General features: G+C 52.6%; 1 pseudogene; it reads left to right on the top strand.

Annotated features, from left to right (window-relative positions):
• The first annotated feature begins 4,990 nt into the window (after positions 1-4,990).
• Positions 4,991-5,719, top strand: LOC149120363 (transcription initiation factor TFIID subunit 9-like; annotated as a pseudogene).
• The last annotated feature ends 389 nt before the right edge of the window (positions 5,720-6,108 follow it).

Genomic DNA, 6,108 nt, shown 5'->3' on the forward strand with positions numbered 1-6,108 from the left:
GCGCTGGCACACCGGGTTCTAGTCCCGGTCGGGGCGCCGGATTCTGTCCCGGTTGCCCCTCTTCCAGGCCAGCTCTCTGCTGTGGCTGGGAAAGCAGTGGAGGATGGCCCAAGTACTTGGGCCCTGCACCCCATGGGAGACTAGGATAAGCACCTGGCTCCTGCCATCGGATCAGCGCGGTGTGCCGGCCGCAGCGTGCCAGCTGTGGCAGCCATTGGAGGGTGAACCAACGGCAAAAGGAAGACCTTTCTCTCTGTCTCTCTCACTGTCCACTCTGCCTGTCAAAAAAAAAAAAAAAAAAAAAGGCAAAAAAGCAAATGGATTTAGTTAGGAAATGTCAGAAGCAGGGCCGTGCTGGGACGCAGGGGGTTACACTGTTGCCTGCAGCACTGGCATCCCACATGGACGCTGGTTCGGGTCCTGACTGCTCCACTTCTGACCCAGCCCCCTGCTGGTGTGCCTGGGAAAGCAGTGGAAGATGGCGCTAGTGCTTGGGCTTCTGCACCCACGGGGGAGACCCAGATAAAGCTGCTGGCTCCTGGGTTCAGCCTGGCCCAACCCTGACTGTTGCGGCCGTTTGAGGAGTGAACCAGTGGATGGAAGAGCTTGCTCACTCTCAAAAACTCTGCCTTTCAGTAAATAAATATTTTTAAGACTTATTTTTTATTTATTTGGAAGACAAAGAGTTACAGAGACGCAGAGGCAGAGAGGTCTTCTATCTGCTGGTTCACTCCCCAAATGGCCGCAATGGCCAGAGCTGAGCCAGGAGCCAGCAGCTTCATCCGGGTCACTCATGTGGTGGCAGAAGTCCAAGCACTTGGGCTACCCTCTGCTGTTTTCCCAGGCCGTTAGCAGGGCGCTGAACCGGAAGTGAAGCTGCCAGGACACAAACTGGAGCTTGTACGGGATGCTGGCTTCGCAGCAGCGGCTCAACCCGCTACTCCACAGCACTGGCCCTGATGCAGATAACAATGTGGCTGAAGTGGACATCCCCCATATGCCCTCAGCAAGTGGATTTAATACCAGGTCGATGCAGTGAGAGCATTAGCGAACTGGAAGACAGGTTTGAGGAAGCAGAGCTGGAATGATGACCGTGAAGTTAGGAGACACAGACAATAGAGCAAGAATACTCAACACTTGTCGAAGTTTCCAGAAGAATACAGAGAGGATGGGACAGGTAATATTTGAATAGGCAATGACAAAGAATTTTCCAGAACTATTGGATCTTGAGTCTAAAAAAACTGAACACTAAGAATCCTAAACAGAGGGGCTGGCACTGTGGCATAGCGGGTTAAAGCTCCGGCCTGCAGTGCCGACATCCCATATGGGCGCTGGTTCGAGTCCCGGCTGCTCCACTTCCCATCCAGCTCTCTCCTATGGTCTGGGAAAGCAGTAGAAGATGGCCCAAGTGCTTGGGCCCCTGCACCCACGTGGGAGAGGCAGATGGAGTTCTGGGCTCCTGTCTTTGGCCAGGGTGGCCATTTGGGGAGTGAACCAAGGGATGGAAGATCTCTGTCCCTCCCTCCTTCTCTGTTCTACCTACCAAATAAATAAATAATGAATAAATAAGTAAACCTTTTAACAAAGAACAGAACATGTATACTCCATAGAAGTGCCTGTAAAACAAGCGCCAGTGGGATGTTTTACATCCCGAGCCGCTGGGTGCACCTGCAGTCCAAGAGTGAGGCTGAGCAAAGTGTCCATCCCACATGCATCAGTCCCGCTTCCCTTAGGGCCCGATCTGGCTGCGCTCAGCTCTCCCCCACTGCTGTCCTCGGGATTTTTTTTTTCTTCCTCTTTGAATCTGCACACAAAACGGCCAGTGTAACATCTTCCAACCCAGAGGCCAAGAGCACATTTCTGGGTCGCCATAGATTAAATGCCCAACTGCAGATCTGACGGTTTCAGTAAAAATAAGGACAATGATGGTGGCAGTGTCCGTAGAAAAGCGATAACAGAGATGGGTGGGAAATGCCAGGACACACTCTCACCCCACCCTCCAAAAGCTGACAGTGCATGTACCTGTGTCTGTTACGTACAAGACTCAGCTGCATACCGCATGTACTTTATGATTATTGTTTTTTGCAGTAGGTATGTATGGATTTGTAGGGCAGAGAGAAAGAGCAGTCACATTCTCATTCACTCCCCAAATGTCCACCCAGCCAGGCCTGGGGAGCCAGGAGCTGGGAACCCCCATCTGGGTCTCCCCCGTGGGTGACAGGAACCCAGATACCTGAGCCATCAGCTGCTGCCTCCCAGCATGCACAGCAGCAGGGAGCTGGAGCCAGGAGCCGCGCCGGGATTCAAACCCAGGCCACTCTGACACAGGGTGCGGGCGCCCCAAGCGGCATCCTTTTTTTTTTTTTTTTTGACAGGTAGAGTCATAGACAGTGAGAGAGAGACAGAGAGAAAGGTCTTCCTTCCGTTGGTTCACTCCCCATATGGCTGCTACGGCTGGCACTGTGCCTAACTGAAGCCAGGAGCCAGGTGCTTCCTCCCGGGTCTCCCATGCGGGTGCAGGGCCCAAGCACTTGGGCCATCCTCCACTGCCTTCCCGGGCCACAGCAGAGAGCTGGCCTGGAAGAGGGGCAACCAGGACAGAATCCGGCGCCCATATGGGATGCTGGCGCCGCAGGTGGAGGATTAACCCAGTGAGCCATGGCGCCAGCCCCTTCAAGCGGCATCTTTTAACTGCCGTGCCAAATGCCCGCCCCAGCTAGGCACACGTCAAAATAAGAAAGAAGGAGACTGAGTGGTGAGAACGGATGGGACGGAGCTTCCAGACCAGAGCAGTCGCCACAGGGAGTGCCCGCGGACGTGGCCATCACCAGTATTTACCAGTACTGGAAAAATACTCTTGACTTGGTATTGGCAGATCTGAGCTTCTGCAGGTAGAATTTGAAGCGTTTTACCGAGAAGTTTTGGACCCACCCCAGAAGGAAACAGAGCACGGATTGCCCTGGCCGTGACCACTCAGCAGCTTGCGAGAGAAATTCACTCTAAAGGAAGGAAATTGTATAATTTTTCAGAACTATATGAATTTGTACGAAACATCTGGCTCTGCAATAAAGTCTCCCAAAAAGCCCTGGACATTTGATTTTGTCTTTAAATGGTATTTTTGCCGTAGAAACAACCATTAGAGTAATTTATGACTCCAACGAAAACATAGCTCGATTGTATTACAGAGCACCGTCTCGGCTTGCCAAAATTTTATGATTTGGAAAAGGTAATGCCTTCTTTAGATGTGTGCTTCCAGAAACCTTTCTGATTTATAAGGCCGGGTTGTAGGCTGATAATAGCCACTGAAAAATAAGTACTTCCGTCTCCAGGCCCTCTGAGCCCCAGCAGAGGGGCGGCTGCTCACATCTCCACAGCGTGCGTGTGCCTAGTGCTTGGAATCGTCACGTGTCAGTCACACTTCTATAATGGCTAAGGCACGTGAGGTTAGATTTTGCTAATGTAATTCCGTTTTGAAGTAACTGTGTCCACAAAGTATTCTTGTTAAAGGAGACTTGTACGTTATTTGACTTATGACTCAACTCCAGCATAATAAATCCCAGGTACTAAATGCTTTTAATACTACAGCGCCACAGGGCGGCGGGGTGGGGGTGGGGAACCTGCACAAACCACTGACTGCACACAGAGGTTTCTCTTTATAGGGAAATACTTAATTCTGATATTTGAAGGCTAGGTACCATCTCTTTTTTTAAATTAATTTATTTGAAAGGCAGAGTTACAGAGAGAGAGGGGGAGACAGAGAGAGAAAGAGAGGGAGAGAGAGAGAGAGAGAGAGAGAGAGAGAGAAGAGAGGTCTTCCATCTGCTGGTTCGCCCCCCAAATGGCCACAACAGCTGGGCCAGGCCGAAGCCAGGAGCCAGGAGTTTCATCCAGGTCTCCCATGCACGTGCAGGGGCCCAAGGACTTGGATCATCTTCCGCTGCTTGCCTAGGTGCATTAGCAGAGAGCTGGTTGGGAAATGGAGCGGCTGGGACTCAAACCGGGGCCTGTATGGGAGGCCATGGTTTAACCCTCTATGCCACAGTGCCGGCCCCTTGGTGCTATTTTATAATGCTTAATGTAAGTGACCAACTTGCCAGGTTTCCTATAAAAGTGGAAGCTACTATAAGCATGGCAGCCATAGAAATGATGTACTGAGCAACCTGGACATTAGTATTTTTATAACTATTTGAAATGTTGTCTGGCCGGCGCCGCGGCTCAATAGGCTAATCCTCTGCCTGCGGCGCCGGCACACCAGGTTCTAGTCCTGGTCAGGGCACCGGATTCTGTCCCGGCTGCCCCTCTTCCTGTCCAGCTCTCTGCTGTGGCCCAGGAGGGCAGTGGAGGATGGCCCAAGTCCTTGGGCCCTGCACCCACATGGAAGACCAAGAGAAGCACCTGGCTCCTGGCTTCGGATCAGCACGGTGCACTGGCCGCAGCATGCTGGCCGCAGCGGCCATTGTGGGGTGAACCAACAGAAAAAGGAAGACCTTTCTCTCTGTCTCTCTCTCTCACTGTCCACTCTGCCTGTCCAAAAAAAAAAAAAAAATTGTTGTCTACAACGCTCACATGATTGTCTCAGGAGATGAAGAAAAAGCACCGGCCAAGATTCAGCACACTGTCACGACAGGAACCAACCAACAAGGGACAGCTGGGAGCGGCCTCAGGCTGACGGAGGACAGGACGTTGTGGGGGAAGACGGGAAGACTGAACATTTATTTCCCCGAAGGTCAGGAACAGCGCGAGGCGGGTGGGCCTGTGGCACAGCGGATGTACCTGCTGTGCTGCTCAGGCTCCTCTGGGCTTTGGATCCAGCTCCCTGCTAAATGTGCCTGGGAGATGATGTCCTGAGTGCTTGGGCCCCTGCCACCCACGTGGGAGACCCAGAAGAAGCTCCTGGCTCCTGGCTTCCGATCAGCCCAGCTCTGGCCAATCTGGGGAGTGAACCAGCAGATAGAACTCTGTTTCTCAAAAAATAAAAATAAAAATAAAGATGGCTTCTCCCAAGAGCATGCCGCCAGACACACAGATGCCAGCACAAATCCCGAAGGGTTCGGGCATCACAGAGTATGCGCCAGGAGTTCTCCAACAGATGCTGGGCTTTGCCTGCCGATGGGCCACCACGGTTCCAGACGAGGTAGAACTTTGTTGGAGCCACCACGCTAAGCTACTGTGGTCGTGGACGATGTACGACTGGCAATCCAGCATCCTGCCAGCCAGTCCTTTCCCTCTCCTCCCCCAAGAGAGTTTTCTTTTTTTTTTTTTTAATCGGATCTTGCAAGGCAAAGAAATCAACCCCCTTTGCTTCAGCCAAGCCATATTTGGTTCCTGGATTGCCACCGACAGATAGCGCTTCACAGCTCCAAATGCCAGGCTGAAGTTGTCACACAAAAAGGCACCGACTTCTGCACACCAGTGGTTCCACGGTCAAGTGTTGGGTCAGAGACCAGCAGACCGAGTACCCACACGGGGCACAGCAACTGCACAAACCATGGGTGTTTCAACCGCAGCAGCTACTCCGGTGCCCCTCCCGCGACACAGGTTCACAGTACAGATGCCTGCCTCGCAGCCACCTGCTGCAAAAGCATCCATTCCTGCTATGCCAGAATGTTCGGAACATTCGGAAGAATCGTCATTAACTGGGTCCCAAAACATGCTTATGGCTACTCACACGGTGTCTTCACAAAATCCTGTCAATGCACCAGACACACTGGAAATGTGAAGATGATGATGACGATGTGTTATCTAACTTCATGCATGTAACGTGGATACTTGGTCTTTTTTTTTTTTTTTTTAAGATTTATTTGAGCCGGCGCCGCGGCTCACTAGGCTAATCCTCCGCCTAGCGGCGCCGGCACACCAGGTTCTGTCCCGGTTGCCCCTCTTCCAGGCCAGCCCTCTGCTGTGGCCAGGGAGTGCAGCGGAGGATGGCCCAGGTGCTTGGGCCCTGCACCCCATGGGAGACCAGGAAAAGCACCTGGCTCCTGGCTCCTGCCATCGGATCAGCGCGGTGCACCGGCCGCAGCGCGCCAGCCGTGGCAGCCATTGGAGGGTGAACCAACGGCAAAAAGAAGACCTTTCTCTCTGTCTCTCTCTCTCACTGTCCACTCT

Source organism: Oryctolagus cuniculus, chromosome 19 (genome assembly GCF_051225735.1).
Source record: "Oryctolagus cuniculus isolate XC-2025 breed Fujian yellow rabbit chromosome 19, ASM5122573v1, whole genome shotgun sequence".
Taxonomy (NCBI): Eukaryota; Metazoa; Chordata; class Mammalia; order Lagomorpha; family Leporidae; genus Oryctolagus; species Oryctolagus cuniculus.